This window comes from Choloepus didactylus, chromosome 6 (assembly GCF_015220235.1).
Source record: "Choloepus didactylus isolate mChoDid1 chromosome 6, mChoDid1.pri, whole genome shotgun sequence".
Classification (NCBI taxonomy): domain Eukaryota; kingdom Metazoa; phylum Chordata; class Mammalia; order Pilosa; family Megalonychidae; genus Choloepus; species Choloepus didactylus.
The window spans coordinates 128351424-128374698 of NC_051312.1; the positions used below are offsets into that span (position 1 = coordinate 128351424).

Consider the following 23275-nt stretch of genomic DNA (forward strand, 5'->3'; position numbering starts at 1 on the left):
ATAATAATCAGGCAACTTCAAGGTGGTGGCTTTTTGTGAGGATTAAATGAAAACACCTAGCACAGTGCCTGCACATAGAAGGTCCTTGAGGATTCATAACTTACTTTGTGAGGGAATTGTGAGATGGGGAGAGAAACCACTAGAGGGTGGGGCTCCTTGTTTTACTCAAGAGCCCAGAACTGTACCTGGCATGTAGGAGGAGCTACATAAATATTTGTTGATTGAATAAATGAGTTTGAAGCAGTAGAGAATAGCTAATAACCAGGCTAGAAAAGCATTGCTTAAATGGATTGCATTGTAGTAAAAATTCCTTTTCTACTTTTTCTGAGGAGAATTAATGTTAATGATAGAAGGAACTTATAACTGAGAGGGCATTAGTACAAAAACTAGGTTATTTCTTATTGTACTTGGATATCAACAGTAATAAAGCATAAGGTAAGTGCAGTTAAATGTGCATTGCGGACTTTTCCTCATTCCAGATAATTGCCGAGCCTTTTGGGGCATAGGGTACTTGTTGCTCCTTTTTCAGGACTGGTGGAATCAACCTAAGAGGCAGCATCTCTGAAGAGGTTAGGAGCATGCTACTTTTCTAGGACCCAAAATCAGTAAGTGGATAGACTTGGATGGAAAAATTCGTTGTTTAGCTTGTTTGGGTGTCTTTTTTGGACACTAGAAAAGATTCATAGCCAGCCTGTCTCTATGACAGTTACTAATTTTAAGCCAAGCATATATGAATAAGCAGATTAAATAGTTTCATAAGGCAGTTTTCTTCCTTTACAAAACAACAGGAGTCATGAAGAATATCATCAGGGTGTCCTAAGGAGAAGAAGGAAGAACAGAACCAACCTTGTAAAAGGCACACAATTTGAGGACTCAGGAAAGAATGTTGGCATTCTGGAATTTAGCATAGTTATTTAAATAGAACTTTGTCTTTGTTGCTTATTACAAGCTTGTTAGGAAATAGCATGCTCTCTTCGGGCTTACCTTGTAGTATGGATATTATGAATATGTTTGCCCATTTCTCATAGTGGAAATTACCATTATGGGAAAAATGATCTGTTTGCACTTAAAGAAAATTAGAGTTGTGATAATTTTACCCTTAGGTTTGGCCTTGAAAAAATCCACACACTACCATGCTGTTAATTTTTTAATGCCCACATATATGAATAAGATTAGATAACAGTCTCTATATTTTAGGTAAAAGAAAAGTAATCATTCATTGAAGATATATTTGAATTTAGCACATTTGTTTGAAGTGTATAATTTATTTGGTATGACAGGAAAAAATGCCTTTATTAGCATAATATTTTCCTATCATTGGCTGCTCAGATATGGTGTGTGCGTATTTTCTTGCTCTTCAAAACTCTTCTGGTGTGGCTAAATGGGAAGTAACTAGTAGCATCAGATTTATGCTTTCTCCTTCCTTGATGAGTAATAAGAGTTCCGGAAGCTCGGTGAAGCTCTGTGAAGTCACAGAAGTGCCTGCAGGCCCCCAAGAGCCCGAGCAGTCCTGGCTGCCCACCAAGTCCTTATCATCCAAGGTGCCCAGCAAGAAGACAGAAGCCAGGAACTAGGAGCCAGGATAGAGAGAGACAGATTCTGCATGAATTTTTATTCCCCCCAAAACCAATATTCTATTTATTTAATTATAAAATATTTATCAATAAAGATTTTTTTTTCCTCTCTCTCAAAAAACAAAAAACAAAAAACAAAAAACAAAAACAGTTTAGAAATCTGAGATCATCTCCAAAGCTGGGGAGGATTGTTCCCATGAAAATTTGGGGGCACAGAGGAATCATTTGGCAATGAACAAAAGTTTAGATCAGCTGTGGAGCTGACTGTCAAAAATGTTAAACTGAGAGACAGAACTCCAGGTTATGCTCAGGCCAGGTCGAGGTAGTTACAAAAAGCATAATCTGAATCCTGAACAATCCAGTTGAACGTCTGTGTGACCCAAGTCCCCTGTGAGTAGACTGGATACCCTCTGCCAAGTGACCTTGTGTCTCTGTTTTGGTAAGAAGCAGTGACAGTAGAATTGACCATTTGAGAACATCAAGCCTTCATTCACACACATGTTCAAACACTGATTTGGAATTTAGTAGATGAGGAGGCAGTGGAGCGATTGCAGGAGCAATTGTTTCCCTAGCTTCCTTTTAGAAGATAAGTTTGCTGGTAAGAAAGATGAGCAGGATATGAATGGCATGTATGATGGGGCTGCTGTAAACTCTGTTGCCCAAACTTTGGGTTGTGGCTATGTTAGTGGTTGTGGCTGTGGTTATGACTGAGGCTGGGGTTGAGCCTGTGGCTGAGGGTGTTGTTGAGCCTATGGCTGAGCCTGTGGTTGAGCCTGTGGTTGAGCCCGTGGTTGAACCTGTGGCTGAGGCTGTGGTTGAACCTATGGCTGAGACTGTGATTGAGCCTATGGCTGAGTCTGTGGTTGAGCCTGTGACTGAGACTGTGGTTGAGCTTGTGGTTAAGCTTGTGGTTGAGCCTATGGTTGAGCCTGTAGCTGAGCCTGTGGTTGAGCCTGTGGTTGAGGCTGTGGCTGAGCCTGTGGTTGAGGCTGTAGCTGAGGTTGTGGTTGACAGTGTGGTTGAGCATGTGGCTGAGGGTGCATTTGAAGGTGTAGTTGAGCCTGTGGTTGAGGCTGTGGTTGAGCCTGTGGCTGAGGCTGTGGCTGAGCCTGTGGTTGAGGGTGTGACTGTGCCTGTGGTTGAGCCTGTGGTTGAGGGTGTGGTTGAGGGTGTGGCTGAGCCTGTGGTTGAGCCTGTGGCTGACCCTGTGGTTGAGGGTGTGGCTGAGCCTGTGGTTGAGCGTATGGTTGAGCCTGTGGCTGAGCCTGTGGCTGAGGCTGTGGTTGAGCCTGTGTTTGAGGGTGTGGTTGTGCCTGTGGTTGAGGCTGTGGCTGAGGCTGTGGTTGAGCTTGTGGTTGAAGGTGTGGTTGACCCTGTGGTTGAGGCTGTGGTTGAGGGTATGGCTGAGCCTGTGGCTGAGAATGTGGTTGAGTCTGTGGTTGAGCCTGTGGCTGAGGCTGTGGTTGAGCCTGTGGTTGAGCCTGTGGTTGAGGGTGTGGCTGAGCCTGTGGTTGAGCCTGTGGTTGAGGGTGTGGCTGAGCCTGTGGTTGAGCCTGTGGTTGAGGGTGTGGCTGAGCCTGTGGTTGAGCCTGTGGTTGAGGGTGTGGCTGAGCCTGTGGTTGAGCCTGTGGTTGAGGGTGTGGTTGAACCTGTGGTTGAGCCTGTGGTTGAGCCTGTGGTTGAGGGTGTGGCTGAGCCTGTGGTTGAGCCTGTGGTTGAGGGTGTGGCTGAGCCTGTGGTTGAGCCTGTGGTTGAGGGTGTGGTTGACCCTGTGGCTGAGGGTCTGGTTGAGCCTGTGGTTGAGGGTATGGTTGACCCTGTGGTTGAGGGTATGATTGAGCCTGTGGCTGAGCCTGTGGCTGACCCTGTGGTTGAGAGTGTGGCTGAGCCTGTGGTTGAGGGTGTGGTTGAGCCTGTGGCTGACCCTGTGGTTGAGGGTGTGTCTGAGCCTGTGGTTGAAGATGTGGTTGAGCCTGTGGCTGAGGCTGTGGCTGAACTTGTGGTTGAGGGTATGGTTGTGCCTGTGGTTGAGACTGTGGCTGAGGCTGTGGCTGAGCCTGTGGTTGAGGGTGTAGTTGAGCCTGTAGTTGAGCCTGTGGTTGAGGCTGTGGTTGATCCTGTGGTTAATCCTGTGGTTGAGGCTCTGACTGAGTCTGTGGTTGAGTTGGTCATGGAGATCTTGGAGGTCGAGGTTGTGGTCATTGCTGAAAAAAAAACAAAGCCTTCAGAACCTTTAGATGATGGGTGGACACTAGAGAAAGGAACCCAGTCTGACTGAAGCTGGAGCCAGAATTCATGAGCAAAATTCATAAACACTTATCAGGTGCCAGGTGTGTGCAAAGTAGAGGGAAAATTACAGGTACAGAATGTCAAAGAACTAAAATAAATAAGAAACACTGGCAGTCCTTGAGGTCTGCATAGTCCTGTTGGGGGAGGGGAGCACCTACTGAATTGATACTGAATTTGTTGTTGGGTGGGCACTCTGCCTTTGAAAGTCTTCATGTCCTTTATTTATTATTTAATCTCAGTGCAAATGTGGTCCAGAATGGCACAATTCTCTTTTTACTTGCTAGTTTCAAGGGCCGTGGTGAATGAGACAGACATTATTCTTACTCTTGTGGCAGTTAGGGTCTTCTTGGAAGGATAGATTTTAAAAGAATAATCAGCCAATTAAGTAATTAATCGCAGTTGTGGTAGTTGGTCTGAAGATGTAGTGGAAGTTAGGATAGTATATAAGAGACCCTAAGACTCTAACTTCATCTAGCAAGTATTTAGGAACTAGATACCATTCAGGCCTGACAGCTGCCATCCCTGCTTCATAGGAAGAAGAAAGATGCCCCAACCAAACCCTGAATCTCTTTGTGCCTCCATTTGCAGGCAGTGGTCATTTTCACATGCAGGGATCTGACCAGGCATTGCTCTGAGAATGGTTTGCTTTGGTAACAAGAAAGCCAGGTCTGTACTGTAGCCTTGGGGGGTTGTTTGATCCTGAAAAAAACAGAGTTTGGCAATAACAGCTCCAAAGGTGTGAGTGGACCAAAGTGGGGACTGTAAGGAAAAGGAAGGAGGGAAAGGAACAGTAATCTACTCAGCACCCCACATTTTTCTGTCATCTGCCTGGAGGGCACCTTCCATTTCTTATCTCATTCTGCAGTTCCAGGGCAAATGTTTCCCTGGCATTCCACTGAGCTAGAAAGTCTCAACACAACCACTGTCTTTTTCTTTTTTTAACTGGATCTTATTAGCATGGAGCTAATAAGATCCTGCCTGGATGGCAGGAAAGTGGACAGTGATTGGACTAGACACATTTCATTGTTTTGAATGTATTTCTCCATCTAGCGATTGTCTAGATGTACTCATTGAGAGTAAGACCTGTTATCTGGTCACTGAGAAAGATTAGTCCATCTGGTCCTTGGTTAACCTTGCATTTTAAAAATTCATTAAAAATAAAAGGATTCTCTTTGTAGTTTTGATGTAAATCTAAGTAAAGTGGGAAAAGTATAATGTGTGGAGTCTGAGTCCCAGTTTTGCCATTTACTTTCTGGGTGGCCTTAGGCAAATCACCCATCTTTTCTGAACCTCACTTTCTTAAATTTGTTTTAGCTCCTGAGAGGGAAGTGAGAGAGAGGAAAGAGAAAAGAGCAAGGAGAAGGTTGAGGAGCCTCGGGATGGTGTGAGATGAGAGACTTTAGCCTGTGAAAGGCCAATGAAAATTCCTGGAGGTGGTGGTGGCCAAAGACCACTTTCACAACTAATGAAATTATTGGTATTTCTATGACATAAAAAAAAAACTTTCATTGTGTATTTCCTCCCCATGCCTCCCTGTTTCCCCTCCATTAAAATCCTTTGGTTGAAGTCATTTATACCCATGAAGGCTTTTGTGAGTAGGAATTCTTTGTGGAAATTGAGAAAAGACTGATTTTCATATCAGTGCCTGTGTGGTATTGAAATAGAAACAGTTCCTGTGGAAGCAGGAGTTTGGACCCAGAGGTGACCTGGAGAATATAAATCCCCTGGGAATTAGCAATTTTGGGGAGGGCTTTCGTTTTCCACAGGGCCTGGGATAAGGACTTGAGCTAAACTTATGTAGTTCTCAAGAGGCTGGGAGACCTCAGCTACTACCTGGGTAAGGCATGATTTCAAGACCCTTTTTTCTAGGACACCATAAGTAATTTTCTAGGTTGATTGTGTTGCCTGCCAGATATGTAAATGTACTGAAGTAGAACTTACCTGTTTTACTCAGTGTCAGAGAAGAAAATATGACTGGGCTGTGGGGGTGGACAGTGATGGCTCTGTGGAGGACAATCAGTGAGAGACAATGGTAAGGACCTTATCTGTGCAAGTCACAAGTTCAGCTCACATTCCTGTCTAGAGGAGCCTCCCCACAGTGTCTCAACCCCTAATTCCTTTTGTGCTTCCTGTCACTCATGCACAATTAGCACATCATTAAATACTGGTCTGTTCCATATTGTCTTGACTAAGATCCTCTGTAATCTTGCCCTAGACCACCTTCACCATCCCCCACTCCACCCATCCACTCCAGCCTGAACTCCTCCAAGCCAGTCCTTCTGCCTTTAATGCCCATCCCAGCCACATCTCAGCATTAACCTCCATGAAGTCGTTCTCATCATCATCATTAACCCAGCCAGGTCTCCATCAGAGAGCTATAAGCCTCTACCCCTGGAGGGTCAGCAATTTGCCAGCAGTTTCTACTGTCAATTTTTTTCTTGTGGTCCCAGTCCCTAGTACGACACCTGACACATAGTAAGTGCTTATTAATGTTTGTTAGATAACCTATACAGCTTGGTCTGTTGTTACTATATCAGTGGGTCTGTTATTATATCTGTGCCTTGTTTATACTACAACAGATTAATGAAAGAGGCCTCCATGCCATCTGCTATGGTCAGTGCCGAAGGGACCGTGGTGAATGAGACAGACATTATTCTTACTCTTGTGGCAGTTAGGGTCTTCTTGGAAGGATAGATTTTAAAAGAATAATCAGCCAATTAAGTAATTAATCGCAGTTGTGGTAGTTGGTCTGAAGATGTAGTGGAAGTTAGGATAGTATATAAGAGACCCTAAGACTCTAACTTCATCTAGGGGTTTAGGGAATGATTCTTTGAGAAAGTGATGTTTAATCTCAGGAATTATTTCTATATAAGCTTTGCCTTCTAACCTGATGGTAAAGTCCAGGGGGTGGCAGGGGACCTCTTCTCACCCCTGTAGTGCCCTCCCCAGCACAATGCCAAGCACAGTGGCATTCCTTGCTTTTGGGTCCCCCATAGTATGTGGTGCTCATCTCCATGGAGACTGACTGGCTGATCAAGGCCGTGGGTTACATTGTGAACAAGCAGAGCTGTCAGTGCTTCAGATGGGGGTATGCCAGTCAGGAGGGGTCTGGACACCACATCGTCAGCAGGAATGAACACGCTGTTTCTTGTGTAGATGGTCTCTGGTCTTTCATCTGTGGTTGCGTGGAGTGTGAAGGCTTTAATGAGGTGAGATGAAGGAAAGTGATTGCTCTAATTAGCCTTGGTTGGCTTCTAAACAACTGCTGTCATTGTATGGCTGGATTGTAGCAGCTTCCTTTGGATTCTGCGCTTGCAAGATGCTCTAAGGGTATGAGAGTACCCCCTCCAAAGCCAATGAGGTCAGAACAGGCTGAAGGCCCAGCAGGAGAGGGTGGGGTGGCTTGACTGCATCGTCATTGTCCTCAGCACCGTTCACAAAGACTTGATGGCTGTTCACAGTAGGCATGCCTCATGGTCAGACCTGCTCTTTCAGTAAAAATGGCAATCTGAGGGCCTAAGCACCTCCCAATATTTGGTTCCTAAAATTAACCTGATGGCAAATCCCTTGCTGGGAGGAAGCTTAAGTGTGATGTGAGTCCCCAGTCGGCCTCACCTCAGAATCTGAGTGCATCCCTTTTGCGGGACACTAGAAAAGCCAGTTTTATTACACAACCACCATACTTTCTGTTGGCAAGCCATTTCCAAATCAATCTTTTTTTTTTTTTTTTTTTTTTAATGATTATCCAGGTTGAGGGTGGAGAGTTTGAAACAAACAGGGTACCCAGTTATTTTTATTTATGTTGAGCATAACTGGGGTGTGTGTACATGTGTAAACTCCAAGAGATAAAAAGGTATGACTAAGATGATGAGGCAGAAAAGGGAGTGTGACTATTAAATTTTCCACATCATAACTGGATTGTATATTGAATCCTACCAGGTCAATGCAAAACTGCGTAAACTAATATGAAATTTTTAAAGCCCAAAGCAAGTCATGTATCAATAGGTTCTTACTGTATCTCGACTGCAACTGTGTCCACCGAATTAGGAGAGGACCAGTTGGCCATGAAAGGTGTGTCCATCAGGTTCTTCGTCTGATACAGAACGCTGTTGTTACACTGCTGGTGTGCTCCTTGCCAGAGGCCTACGGAATTATTGTTCTTGTCTGCTGCTCGCAGGATCACAGAGCTGTTACTTTTCAACCCAGGAATCATTACTATGAAGACATAATTAAAGGAAAATCAGCCATCTATGCAGTGAGAAAAGAGATAGAGGTTGTGAAATAAAAATTAAGTGTGAAAAAAAGCAAGTTACAAAATAGTATGGTGAAAAAAATCTGGAAGGAAATATACTAAGAGCTTAACTCTGGTGATTTTTTTGGGTAGTAGGTATACAGATTCTTTTTACTTTCTTCTCCTGCCTTGTTGTGTTTTCAAAATTTTCAACAGTAAAAGATGGGCAAAAGAAGACCTGTACTCTGGCCTTGGTTTTACCATATCCTAGGGGTAGATCCTGGGCTGTCTCTTAACCTCTCTGAGCCAAATGAGGGCAGAGTGTGAGGATGGAAGGGGCTGATGCATGTGAAAAGGTCAAGTGGGTCCCTGGAAAGTGCTAGGAATATAAGCAAATGTTAAAAACAAAGCCCATTTCCTGGTGCCAGAAATACTGATGCTCTTTGTCTGTGTTGTTCAGGGTGACAGGGAAGGGGGCCTCTGAACCACAGGGCCCCTAGTCCAGGCACCTGTCAAATAGGCCCAGAGAGTCCCTGGACCTTCTCCACCCAGGTGAGTCTTTCTCTGTGACCTAGCCTAGCACACACTCACCAGGGGCCTCACTGACACGTGTTCAGAAGAGGAAATCTGGAGACAGACCAACATCCAGAAAAGACAGCCATGTGATGGAGGCAGATTGTGAATTATGCCACAAACCAAAGGATGCCATGGATTGCTGGCAAGCCACTGCCATTACCCTGCAGACTTCAGAGAAAGCTGCCAGCATCTACAGATTTTGGACTACCAGCCTACAGCATTGTGAGATAATAAGTTACTGTTGTTTTAAGCCACCCAGTTTGTGGTATTTTGTTATGGCAGCCCTAGCAAAATAGGACACTAGCTTAGAAGATCCTTTCTGAATGAATTCTGCCATGCTAGGGTGTTGTTCTCCAGGGCCCCCTTAGCCACATGAAATTCCTTCAAAGACTTCTTCACAAAGCAAAGAAAATTGATCATATAGCACAATAGGCTCAGACAATCCTGGATCTGAATTCTGACTTAAACAGGAGTAAGTCATGTCACCCCTGAGCCTCAGTTTCCTTAATGTTCATCATTCACACCACAAATATTATCAAATGCCTGCTATGCCTGGTTTCAGGACTGGGAATAATGACATTATCCCCATTATATGGAGATTCCAATACCTTTCTCAAAAGGTTCTTGGGAGGATTAAAGAGGAAAAATATAAAGATTTTAACATCTGATTGGTGTTAGATAAGTTGCAGTTGTTTTCATTATATTATTTTTAGCACATCACATTTTTCTCTTCTGTTTGTCAAAGCTGGCTGACCCAGTTCCCACGCGTCCTGACTTGCTCAGTGAGAACCTGTCCTTTGTCCTAGATCTGGGCATGATGGTGATGTAGAAAGTGACAAGTGGTGGTATCATCCAGATAGTCATCACGTCTGTTAGCTCTTCCTTGGCACATGCTCTTGCCTCTGTCCTTTCCTCTGCTTTCCCTCTTTGCCTCTGATTCAAGTCCTCCTTCCCTCCCAAGTCATTGTAGGCACCTGGATTTCTGGGCTCTAGGCTTTTCTCCCTCCATGCTGCCAGACCGGCCTTCCTCAAACACCACTTCCATCAGGTCACACTCTTTTCCAAAACCTTCACATGCATCTGAACCTTTCTAGAGCATCTGAACATTTCTACTAATGTTCCATTGCTTCTAGTTCCCGGCACATGATTTTGGTGACTCTTTGTAACCCAGCCTCACTGCTATTTGCCCTGTCACCAAGGGGCAGCGAGTCTTCCACCCCTTCTGCAAAGGCCCCTGGCTCCCACCTGCCCCTGGCCTTTGTCCATGTCTGGCTCCTTGTCTGGAATCCTTCCTTCCTTCACATCCCATTCCCGATTAAACTCTCAGATCCAGCTTTTATGTCCTATCCTCTGACCACTTTAGCCCTCTTTTCCTCCCATTCTCGAAACAGTTACATTATTTTACCGTGAAGTTAAGTATTTAATTATATCCTGGCTTACACTATGCACTGTGGTTTCATCTGTGTCAGTATCTGGCCATCCCAGTGCTGGGTACCTGGAGGGCACTAAATAACTACTCACTAATTGACTTATAAAGTCTGGCATCCAATATTATATAGTGCCCTTAAAGCAGAAGGTTCGGAATAAAGACAGGCAAGTCACATCCCTCTTGCCCATAGAAGTAAAAAATGGAGGCAGATGCTTACCCAGCACTGTCTTAATGTGAAAGTCATCGCATTAAGGGTTTCTTTCATGGATAACAAGGCAGATTCAGGGAACTTGTTCTAAGAGACTTTGCCTGGGATGCCATTGTCTCTTGGGACCTGCCAAGGCATTTATGTATGACTTACCAATGTTGACATAAACTTGAAATTAAAAAAAAATTAATAAATAAAAACAAAGTAAAGAAAAGCAGTTGGCTTTTGTGGGCATTTATTCATAGTCTCCCCAGAGGTCACGGCTGTGTCCTGAAGTGATACCCCACCAGGAAGTCATGGAGCTTGCTGTGGAATCCTGGGTGTGGAATCTGACATTTTGTATCTCCGTGGGAATAGGATTTTGACCCTCAACTAACATCATTCCCACTGCATGTCAGTTTATCACAGGGCTCTAGCACATTTCTGTTCTTTCTGAGATGGAAATGACATGAAATTTTGGAGGTACATGGCATGGAGTGAGCAGCCAAAGGACCTTAGTTTCTCTCCTCCTTCCCCTTGCCCTCTGCTGTTCCTGAAACTGATGGCTGTGATTGCCTTTTCACCCTGGCATGTTCCCTTTCAAGGGTCTTATGGTTCATCTTTTGTCTCTTCTTTCTTTTGTCTTCCTACTTCCAGACTGCCCCCAGATCCCATGACTCTCCCTCCACAGCATCTACACAAGATAGGTTTTTCCCCTCTCCATTCCAACAGCTTGTAATCTCTTTCTCTGTAGTCGCTCTGACGACCCCCTACCCAACCCCCCAGCTCCTTCTTCACTCCCAAGGTCACATATATGCCCGACTGGTCATCATTTTGAATTACAAGCTTATTTTCCCTGTCCTGGTAGGACAAGATCCACTGCCTGAGCAAGTGGGACATATTGAGCTCCCTCGTGACCATCAATGAGAAAAAGTAATACAAGACAAGCCAGTATGAGTGTGTTCAGGCATGTCACGGTTGTTCACCTGCCGAGGCCTGAAATCTGTAGGCCATCACCCAGGGTATAGCTATCACCCTGGAAGTCCCTACAAGATTTGGTTGGTGAGCAAAGAGAGGCAGGATAACATAGTAGATAAGAAGACAGGCTCTGAAACTGGACAGCCTGCACAGATAAAACTTGACAAATTTTGGCTGTATTAGTTAGGTTCAATAGGTTACTTACTAGGTATGTGACTAGATTGGGTAAATTTCTTAACTTCTCTGTACCTCAAATCTTATCTGTAAAATGGGGAAGATAATAGATTTTGCCCCTAGAACAGTACCCAGTACATAGTAAGAAGTGACAGTGCTCATTACTGTAATTGAGAGGAGGTCAGCACAGTGGTTAAGGGCAGGGTCTCTGCAGCTAGAATGCTTGGGCTCATCTCCCAGCCTCACCATTTAAGTAGCTCTGTGACCTGAGTACGTCACTTAGCATCTCTGTCTCTGTTTTCTTATCCACAAAAATGGGAATGATGATGGTATCTACCTAATAGGTTGTTATGAGGATCACATACATTAATACATGTGAAGAACCATATTACATTTTGTTGTTCTTATTATGAAACTAATTAGAAAGCACATTCCTTGACTTGTAGCTTTGGCTAATCAAAAAAAAAGGGATATTTATAAAATATTACTTGACATCTGTAAGAAAAGCATTGGATTGGGAATGAAAAGATCTGGATTCAAGTGCCAGTTCTGCCACTTGCTAGCAGTGAGAACTTGAGCAAGTTGTACACTTCTCTGAGTTTCAGGTTCCTCATATAAAGAGCGAGGAAAGTAATACTTTCCCTGTACAGCTTACTGGGTTGTTTACCCATTGACTAACTGTGAGCAGTGCATCCTGGAGTTGTACAATATACAATCACCCATAGTAGCCATTGTTTTATCAAATGGATGTGAAAAGACTACCTATTATGATGAAATTATTATCACTTAAAATGATGAGGACGCCCTCCCCCCTGCCCTTGCTTTTTTTTTTTTAAGTCAGAGAACTTGCTCCAGGTATTCTCCTTCTGGGGCTCAACCTGTGTGTTGTGACTTAATGACTCTCGTGGCTTAGGTTTGCACAGGAAACATGCAGAAATAGTCCTTTCCAGTCCACTGTTACCTGTTTTCATTCTTTCTCCACCCCCCTCCCCCACTCCTCTGCCACTTCCCATCGGGTTAAAAAAATACATGTTTTGTGTAACCAAAAGAAGGGACAGAAGGGTATGTTTTGAAATTCTGGCTAACTCCCCTTGGAGAACAAAGGACAGCAGAGTGAATGGCTTTTACTCACCTACGTATGTTGTATTGCTTTCATAGACATTTGAATTGACCCTGATGTCTGGACCGCTGCTGGTGGTGTAGATCTCATCAAAGAAGATGCAGTTGTCACTGGAACTTTCAGAGCTGGCAGAAGAAAGCAGCAGTCCCAGGCACAGAAACAGCCCGAGTGGCAGCAGTGCAGAATGGAGGACTGCCATGGTCTCAGTCTCTTTGGGAAACTCTTGTGTCTGGAGCTGAGTAAGACTGACAACCCACCCCCCTGTTTATATGTTCTGGGCTGGAGCTTCTTGGATGAGATTAGACATGCAAATCTCCTTTCCACACTTCCCTAAAATGAACCGGCTTCTGGAATTTGGCCCAAAATATCACCAGGAATGATTCTCCTTCTACTTGTCACCAGTGATCCTTTTCCAATATCAGTTCTGCTCCAGAAAAGGAATGCACTGATTATTTGCATCTCACTTATCTCAGGAAATGCTATTTGAAGAAGCCTATGGAGAAGGGGTAAATACAGGCAAAGTGAAATTCAGAGTTGAGTAATCCTTACATACCTGGTTCACTTAGAAGCTCCTCTGTTTTTTCTGTAGGATACATAGGCATAAAAGCCTTCTTACTCTAACATATCTCTAACCCCTAGCTTAGAACTAGAAAAAGATTGTGCTTCTGGATTTATACTTATTTCTTTGGAAAGAAAAGATGTGGTCCACCTTGCTCCTGATACTTTCTTCCACAGCACCATAACACAAGGAAATGACTTTAAAAAAAAATCAGAAAAAAATTTTTTTTCATATCCCCCTCTGATTTTTGTGATTTATTCACTGAAGGAGAAAAGAGGAAAGAACCATTTTATTATGTGAATACAAAGAAAAACAAATCTAAAAAAAGAAATGAATCAAGGTGATACTTGTAAATGTTTCTTCAAGAGAAGCACTTCCAGAATAGTGGAGTGAGGACCTTCAAAAATCACTGCTCTATAACAGCAATGAGAACCCTGGAAAAAATAGTCAAAATTAACTTTTTCAGAACTTTGGAAATTAACCAAAACCTTGCAACAATATGAGGAGCATTTGTTTAAAAAAAGCAGCTGTGTCTCAGCCATTAGGATGGCTATAATAAAAAAGGTCAAAGCAAATGCTGGTGAGGATATGGAGAAATTGGAACACTCAGGCTGGTAGGAATGTAAAATGATGCAGCTGCTTTGGAAAATGGTTGGCAGTTCCTCAACATGACCCTAATTCTAATCCTATTATATATCCAAGAGAGTTGAAAACATATGGCCACACAAAAACTTATACACAAATGTTTATTGGAGCATTACTCATAATAGCCAAAAAAATGGAAACAACTCAAATATCCATCAGTGGAGGAATGGCTAAACAAAATATAGTATATACATACAATGGAATATTATTCAGTAGTAAGAAGGAATGAAATACTGATTCATACTACAACATGGATAAATCTTGAAAACATGCTAAGACAAGGAAGCCAGATGCAAAAGGCCACCTATTGTATGATTTCATTTATATGAACTGTCCAGAAAAGGTAAATTCATAGAAAAAAGTGGTTGCCAGGGGCTGGGGGAGGGGGTGAAATGGGAAGTGACTGTTAATTGGTTGGGATTTCTTTTGGGGATGATAGAGATGTCCTGAAATTAGATAGTGGGAATGATTGCAAACTTTGTGAGTATAATAAAAACATTGAATTGTACACTTTAAAAGGGTGAGTTTTATGGTATGTGAATTATATCTCAAAAATTTTTATTTATATAATTTGTTGAGTAGACAAGTTGGGGTAATAGAAGGAATGAGACAGGGCTTTAGTGTTAGATTCTATTTAGATTCCTGGCTTTGGGAGAGTTTTAACCTATCTGAGCTTTAGGTTAAAGTAAATATTTACAAAAATTATTTTGGGGGATGGGGTGGATCTGACACACAGTATGTATTTGACATGTGTTAATTCCCTTCCTCCTCCCTAAATTTGTACCAGCATAAGCCAGTGGTTTAAGAGAAAAACAAAATATAGGAGTCCTGCTCTTAATATGGGGACAAGAGCCTAAATGTCTCCATGAATTGGGGGACAGAGTCATGGATTGGAGTTGGTGAGTAGTTTGGAAGGGAAAACTCTAAGCAAAATTGCTCAGTTCATTCACTGCTATGTGGCGCTCAGTCCAGCGGATGCCTGTTTGCGACACACAAGCATTGCCTCTAGGGAGGGGAGCATTGTCTGCTGGCTACAGGGACAGTTGTTGACAAAACAAAGTTGTTCATGGATTCCAGTCATCAAAGTCTTGACTTTTTTCGAGGACAGGGGCCCCAAAGAAAACTAGTTTTTCCAGAAATACACAGAAATCGCCCATCCTGTCCTATGCCCTCACCCTAGAATTTTGGATTTTAGAGCCTGGAAATCCACACGTTTTAAAAGCTCCACAGGTGAGTCTAGAATAGTGCTTTTTAAACTTTAATGTGCATTCAAAACACGTGGAGGAGCTTGTTAACGTGCATGTTCTGATTCTGTAGGTCTGGGGTGGGGCCTGAGAGGCCTCATTGCTAACAGGCTCCCAGGTGATGTCAAGGTGCTGCTGATCCATGGATCATAATTGAGTGGCAAGGGTTTAGCAGCTGATCTGAGTAAACCAGGCTGGAACTGAATGCCTGGCTAACCATTAAACTTGGAAAAGCTGGGTTCTATGACTACTATGTATCACAAATTTGCCTGCCCGCATGGAGCTTTTATGGAGCGTATATGCAGAGACTCTTCGTGCTGCGGAAGGAGAGCTACCAGAAGAGGGAGCAGCTGGTCTTCCCAACGTCACATCTAAAGGGAGACTCACCTAAATTCATCACATGTGACCACTGGTGAAGGCAGGGAGTCGTCAGTTTGAGGAGCCCTGGGGTTTTTGATCCAGCCTCCTGGGTATGTCAAAAGTATGAAGAAGTAACATGGCAAACACAGGGAAAAGAACACAGGGTTTAGAGTCAGAGGCCTCAGACTGAAGCCAGCTTCTCACGTTGTAACTTTGGGCTGTACTTAACCTGTCTGCACCTTGGTTTTCTTACTCAGATTATGGCTTGCAGGATTGTTTCAAGGGTTAAAAAAGAATCATGCATGTTGAATGCCTGCCACAAAGTGCTTGGTAAGTGGCAGTCATTACCATCAAAGGAAGAGGGAGGGCAGAGGACTTTGGCTCTCATTTGCTTGCCCACAGTGGATGCTTCATCCACTGCTTATTGATTTATGGACTGATTGGGTTATACCCTTTGGCTCTGTTTGTTTGTTTTTAATCATCACTCTCCATTTTAAACAATTCTCATGACCCAAAACACCTTGTAGCTCTTGTCAACCCTTAATTATTTGTCTCTAGTATTTGTGTGATACCAGTAAGGTATTCCTATTAATTATAGTCCCTAGTATGCTACAGGTAGATTTTTCCCATATACCATTCTGTTTTCAACTCTCTGTGCTAGTGTCCTACCTTAGAAGAACTCTTTGGTTCAGGATAGTGGATGTTATGCTTCTGAGGACCCCATAACCCAGTGGTCAGCTTTTTAGAAGATGCAGACCATCCTCCTCATTCCCCAAGGCCCTACAAATTCTCAGAGAGAGAACACACTATTATATATCACATTAAGAATTTTAAAGCTGAACTGTCCTTAAGAGATAAGTTTCGTCTGACACCCTCATTTACATCTGAGAAAACTCAAAAGAAAGATTAACCACTTACCTAAGGTAGTAGAACCACTTGTGGCAAAGTCGAGGCCTGGCTTCCGTCCTCTTGGCTGGGTTTTCTCCCCACTGTACAGCTCTACTATCTAGTTAATACATGTTTGCTCTACTTAGAAATTTAGATTCAGATAAGCCAAAGTCAAGATACAGTACATTTTAATTTTAATATGCTGTGTGTATACTTTGTAGTACATTTGGGACTCTTGCCTAGTCTATTTGCATTTTATAGAGTCTGGAGAGAAATTTGCTATTGCAATGGTTAATTGTTGTATCTTTGCTCATGACTTTTTGTTGATCACACCTGTGCTTTCATTTAATCCTAACTCTTGTGTCAAGAGCACAGCTCCATCTGCACAATGCCTTATTCACATTGCTTTATTTATTTCCAGTGGTCAGTGAACTGGGGTTGGGGTGGGTTGGGGTGGGGGTTGATTAAACTGCTCAAGGTCCTATAGCCTTAGAAGAGAATAACTCCTGCTGTACAATAATTGGTGGCTAAACTCCAGGCTGGTGCCAATCTTGATAAACTGTTCACTTGTCTTCTGCGGAATGAGAGAAATGAGGGCAAATAGATTTTAAAAAATAAAGTAAAAGTTATTCAACGCAAAGGTCTTTTATTCTGACAGTATAGCTTTTTTTTTGTTAAATGTCCTTTCTTTTATTCAATTATGGTTATTGTAAATTGTAGATGGTAGGATTTTTTTTTCTTTTTTTCTGTTTATTTTTAAAATCCTTATTAGGTAAAATGGAAAACTGGCATCCTTTCTAGGTCCCTGAAACACAAAGCCCAGAAATCAGGGATGTATGAAGATTTGCTTTCCGTTGTAGCTTCCCAGGAATGCCTGGTGTTACTGGGGGGGGAAAGCTGTGTCTCAGGGTGAAGGTACAGGACCCTTTCTCATTGAGTGGGAGGGCAGACCTTTAAAGCTCCTCTTTCTAACATTAGAATCCTTAGTCTCCCCCAAATCAGGAATTGATTTCATTCACATTTAGGAAGAAATAAAAGTGTTGAGGGCAGTAAGTGGTTTTATCAGAGAGTGGGTTAGTGGATAAGGAAGTGAAGATGGGCCACGAAGTGAAGTCAGGGCTCCGGCCTCCCAAAGCCCAGCCGGAAGAGCAACCAGAAAAGGTGTCTCCCACGTTGGGGGAGGAAGGTTTGGACACACTCTGTCCCCTGCCAGTGTGGGTTCCCTCCTGGAGAAGCAGTGACTATGCAGGAGAGAAAGCACATTGCAGGGCACCTGAAAAAAGTTTAGCAATCCCAGGTCAGTTACCACTAGAAAGAGTAGCTTTTTAAAATTCTATTTAGCTATACTTTCAAATTTCATTGGAGGGCTGAGCATTTCATCAAACAGTACAACTGCATGGGCCCTACTGTTTAACTGGAGAGCTCAATAGTGAAAAAAATACAGGACAATTTAATCAGTGGGATATGGATTGCAACATCCAGGGTGAACTGTGGATTAGTGTGGTGGTAAATGGCACTAACCGTCATATGACAAAGATGTGACGGAGACACCCGTCCAGGGGCAAAGTCAGGGCAATAAGCTAGTCATGGGAATTCTCTTGCATCCAATTCTTTAAAGTGTATTTATTTTCTGAAACCTTAGCTTGTATTTTATATAGCTTGCAGAAATGCATTCAAGATTTGAAAAGTAAGAAATTAATAATATAGGAAGAAAAGGGTAGAAAAATATGATACTAAGAGGAAGGTGGGGGTCACTCTTTAGCAAATGTTTATGGAGTGTCTCTGTATTTGTGGTGCTGGGAGAATAAAACAAAGTCCCTGCTCATGTGGAGTTTATTGATCTGTTAACAGAGTATATACTTCTAACAGGGGGGCTAATTATTTACAGCAAGTCTACTGAAAACCAGTCTTGAATCCAGCTCCATACTTCCACTCTCAATATCATTAGATTAGTTGAGTCACAAGAATGTCCTTTAAATCATTTATTTCCCTTTGCTGCTACTAACTTCTGCCATTAATCCTGAACTGTGATTCTTTTCCTTTTGTACTGATTTCAAACCATGAACTAATATTTAGATATCATTACTGTATATTGTATCTTATCTTTCCTATAAACAAAACGGATGATACAATCTACTCTCCTGAGAACAAATAGACTGTTCTTTGCTTTGGGTACAAATGCAATTTTGTCACTTACATCATTTGTTATTGCTACATTAATTTTAGAATTATTTGTAGCAGTATTTCCTCAAACTTTAAGGAATGAGGACTTAAGAAATTTAAAGTCTTATTCTATGAAAATGTCCTTCAGTTGAGGATTATCGCTTCAAAGATGTTTTTTTCCCCATAACATGTAAAATATATTTGAACATTTAAATTGAAATTAAAACAAAATTAAAAAATTCTAATGGAACTTATTGATTCTAAGAATACAATAGATGTTAGCTGGAGATATACTGATTTATATAATTTTTAATATATCGATTATTGATTCATATATTATCACCCTATTTTTAGAACTGATACAAATAATATTACTTTTATTTTTGGCATCAATAAAATTTAATGAAAGATAATATATTGCCTTTATCATGAATAAATATTTAAATAGTTACAATATATGCTCTCATGTCAGCACTTCTGATTTAGTTGGTGTACTTTTTTTGAAACCCCACAGGTGAGTCTCAGGTGAAGCTATGCTGGATTGGGAAGAGGAAAATAAATCAGGTATGCAGGATGCTCTGGTGACAAGTGGGGAAAGGGAAAGAACTGACTGTTTTTGAGCCTTCTTGAGGCAGACCTTGCAAGATAGTTGCTTTCAACTGTTTCGCCTTTAATCCTCACAAAAATCCTAGGGGCTAGGAACTTGCCTCCCTATTTTATAGGAAACTGAGATACAGCAATATTAAGTGTATTGACCAAAAGCTAAAAAGTAAAGGAACTGAGATTAAAGTTTTTTTATCCTAACTCCATCTTGTTCTAAAAAGCTGCTAGCTGGGATATGAACCCAGGCCTCTTTGTAAACCCTATGACATCCCATTCTGAGAGATTCTACAAGCAGAAAGTGATTTAGTTCAGGCATAACAGGAAGATTATCTTGATCTTCTGAAATTGGTGCTCTGGGGCTTTTATCTTACAACTAACTCTCAGGAACTCTCCTATTTATTAACTACAAGTAATAAGAGTGCTGTTTTATGATAGGTAGAAATAAGCTTTCTTCTCTGAGGGAATAAGTACTATCATTTTTATTTGCTTACTCTAGAGCAGTGATTCTCAACTGGGGGGCGATTTTGCCACCCAGGAGACATCTGGTCATGTCTGGAAGAATTTTTGCTTGTCGCAACTAGGGGGAGAGGGGTTTCGCTACTGGCATCTAGTGGATAGAGGCAAGGGATTCTGCTAAACATCCTACAATGCACAGAACAGGCCCCTACAAGAAAGTATTATCTGGCCCAAAAATGTCAGTAGTGCTGAGGTTGAGAAACCCTGTGATAGAGGAAAAGAATTACCTGGTACATGAAATATTACCAATTTTAATAACAACCAGAAATAGCATTTATTAAACACTCATGGTGTTTTAACCACTTTAGTTGGTCAGTCAGCATTTATGTTCTTGCATCATTCCCAAAAACGGTATTAAAAATGGTTCCCTACCCTCAGGAATTTTATACTCCAATGGGAAACCAAGATAGTTCTGAAAATTTGAGCAGATATCAAAAGGGAAATATCATAGCCCATTCAATGAAAAGGAAGATACACAGCGGCAAGGAAGACAGTTCCTTCTGAGGGGGTGGTTAGGTTCTCTGCACGTCAGGAAGAAAGATCTGTTTGCATCCTTGCTTTTGCTACCCATGTGACCTCAGACCAATTACAGAGCTGGTCTGTTTCCTCATCCATAAAATGGGTATAAGGTTAGTACCCACCTCATAGCGCTGTTGGGAACTTTTAATGAGATAGCACATATAAAGCACAATGCTTGGCATAGAGAATGCACTCAATAAATGTTTATTTTCCTTGTTATCAATAGTGGCGAGATTCCACTGAGGTGGTGTCTGGAAGCTGTCCCACACCTCTACCAGAGAGATTTCAAAGATTCCAGGCTTCTTTCCCTCTTTAAGCAATGGAAGGTGAGTTGGGATTGCTGAGCTACTACCTGTGCTCAAGACTGTGGCCTGTGCAGCTGATAATGAGCCCTCCATTCCAGCTGAGTTGGGGTGAAGCTGAGTGGTTGGCTAAGAGGAGGTAGAAAAGAAGAACAGCAGATTCCATTTTCTTGTGAAACTTTGTAAACTTAAGGCCCTTATCTCAGGCTGCAGAACAGAAACAGGTGTATATGATGAATGTCTCCACTTGTGACTGTAAAACATGATCAGAGCTGAAGCTGCTAGAAGTTACCAGCAGTCTTCTGCTCCAGTCCCTTTCCCTCAGCAGGGAGGGAGCCCTCCAGTTCATAGAATGCTGTAGGGAGGTGATAGGTTGGCTTGAATCCCAGAGATTCAGTGAGGACCGAGGGCAGGGATGTTCCCTGGATGCCTGCCAGATTGTCTGCTAATGAGGCCATTCTTGCTCCTCACCTTTGCTGGGCATGGATTCACCTGAGCAGGGCATTGCAACTTTATCCTGTGTTATCTACACTCTTCCTGCCTTCTCCTATGTTTTGTAAATACAGGATGGTATTTTTGGTTTTCTTTCACTGCAATTATTCAAACCCTATATCCTTGTGCCTTCTTTGTCCAGAAGCAGCCGTCTTCCAGCTTAGGAGTTCCAGAGAGGGTTGTGCAGGGAGGGCCATGTTCTGCTGTGTGCAGGTGTGGGGCCTTTGGCCACGTCTAACAGTCCCCTCTGTTGCCACTGTCTCAGAATGTCCCCTTCATCCTGTGGGTTCCTGGGCCTGGGCTTTCCTGGGCTTGTCTTGCATTTTGACGCCTTTTGTTGGCTGCCTTCTGCATTTTGGGTTGTAGGGGAAGGCTGCTGAAGGGTGGGTGGAATAGGGATCTCCCAGGAGAAGCTGAAGGGACATCACAGCTCTTCTTCACATGGTCAATATTTATTTCTCTTCTTTGGAAGATTCCATGTCTTGATCTACAGTAGGAACTTTCTGGAGGCTGGTGCCCAAGAGAGCTGGTGTCAGCTGGGTAAGTGCAGGATCCAGAGAGGTTGTGAAGCAGAGTTATGGGTATTTGTGGGGACATTGGCTGCCTGAGGCCCGTCATCCAGGTTTAGCTGGTGGCAGCTCAGGCCTGACGCTGCTAGGCCGTTTATCATATCAGGACTCTACTTAGAATCTCAAAAACCCAGGGCCTCAGCTTTGTATTCTTCTGCCTCCAGAATCTTGCCCACCTTTGTTTCCCAAGATTCCTCACCCACACCACTGTCACCAGGTTGGTGCCCTGACCTGTTATTCTCAATTCCATCTCTGTCCTTTGCTGTGTTTTCCAGCATGTACTTTAAAGAATTCAGGCCTTTGAGTCAGAGTTGGTTTCAAGTTGCTGCTCTTCTATCTGCCAGTGTGGGACCTACTGAGTCTCCATTTTTTCATTGTAATACCTGCATCATAGCCTTTCTGCGAGAATTAATCAATTCAATAATTATTTCTGGAGCACGTAATATATGTCAGAGACTAGGGAGCAGGGCCAAAGACCAGTATCCTTGCTTTTGAATAGCTTTTGGTTTACTTTTGGGAGGTAGGCCCATTAACAGATAATTTCACCATAATGTGGTAAATGCTGAGATAAAGGTAAACACAGGAAGCCTGAAGAATATCAAGGAAAGGCAAGAATGCTTTTGGGAGTAAATGTTGGACAACCAGAAGAGGTGGGAGATTTGGAAGTGGGAGTTCCTGGAAGAGAGAAGTGTGGTAGTGTGAAAGAGCATGATGTGAGTAGGGAATTAAAAAAATACAATGTCCAAGGCAAGGAGAGAGAGAGACTGACACTGGAGAGTGAATAGGGGCCATGTCATGGGAGGCCTTAGAGGTCATGCCAGAAATGTTGGAATTTATCCTGTAGGCAACAGGGAACCATTAAAGGGTTTTAAAGCAGGAGGGTGACATGGCCAGATCTGGGTTAGATAGATGACTTTAGTGATTAGGTGGAATGAGGCGTTGGTTTAGGAGACTGTTGCAATAGTCAGGGTGAGTGATGAATTATCACAGAATAGTCAGCAGATGTAGGCCTGGAGGGGAGGAAGCAGAGTTCTAAAAATCATGGTAATACAAAGAGCAGATTTTAGGGGTAGATTGTTGATGAGATGGTCGAGTTAAGGATGATTCCAGGTTTCCAGCACTGAAAGACGAGTGGATCATGGCGCAGTTGGCTAATATGGGGATCACAGGAGGAGCAGGTTTGGGGCAAGGATGAGATGAAGAGTTCGGTTTTGGACAGATCTAGTTTGAAGTGCCTGTGGAATGTCCCTGTGGAGATATGCAGCATGTAGTTGAATATACAAATCTGATGTTCAGGAAGGAAGTCTGGGCTAGGGGTATAGATCTGAGAGTTACTGGGATATAGGTGATAATGACAATTTCAACCATGGATGATATTGCCCAAGAAAACTGGAATGAGAAAAACAGTAGTTTAGGGACTGATTGCCAGAGAACCTGAAAGCTCAAGTGGTGGATGGGAGAGGAGTCCGCGGATGAGAACCGCACTGACTTAGAGGGAGTGCATTACAGTCACCAGGGAGTAGACAGTTTCAAGAGAGAGAGAGTATGCTATAGGGTCAAATGCAACAGTCATAAGAGTATAGGAAATTATCTGCTGGATTTGGCAATGGGAAGGTATTGATGATTTTTGACTGAGGAGTGGTGAATATGGGATCAGCAACTGCAGTGGATTGGATTGGGAAGGGGAGGTGAGGAAGTAGAGAGAGCAAGTGCAGAGTTTAGTAGGAAAGGGAAGGAGGGAGATAAGGCAGAGCTGGGGGAGCTAGGTGAAGGGAGGTATTTGCTTTTTTCTTTGTTTTTAAATGTTGCAAAATGAGCATATTCATAGGCTATGGAGCAGGAAACACAAGAGGAGAG

General features: G+C 42.8%; 1 long non-coding RNA gene across 2 annotated transcripts; it reads left to right on the forward strand.

Annotated features, from left to right (window-relative positions):
- Positions 1-14049: 14049 nt before the first annotated feature.
- On the forward strand, positions 14050-20383 carry LOC119537467. Of its 2 annotated transcripts, none has more exons than XR_005217432.1 (3): positions 14050-14105; positions 18932-18981; positions 20282-20383. It is a non-coding gene; the product is annotated as an uncharacterized LOC119537467 (long non-coding RNA). The 2 variants fall into 2 exon arrangements; XR_005217433.1 differs by lacking the exon at positions 14050-14105 and adding an exon at positions 15364-15476.
- The last annotated feature ends 2892 nt before the right edge of the window (positions 20384-23275 follow it).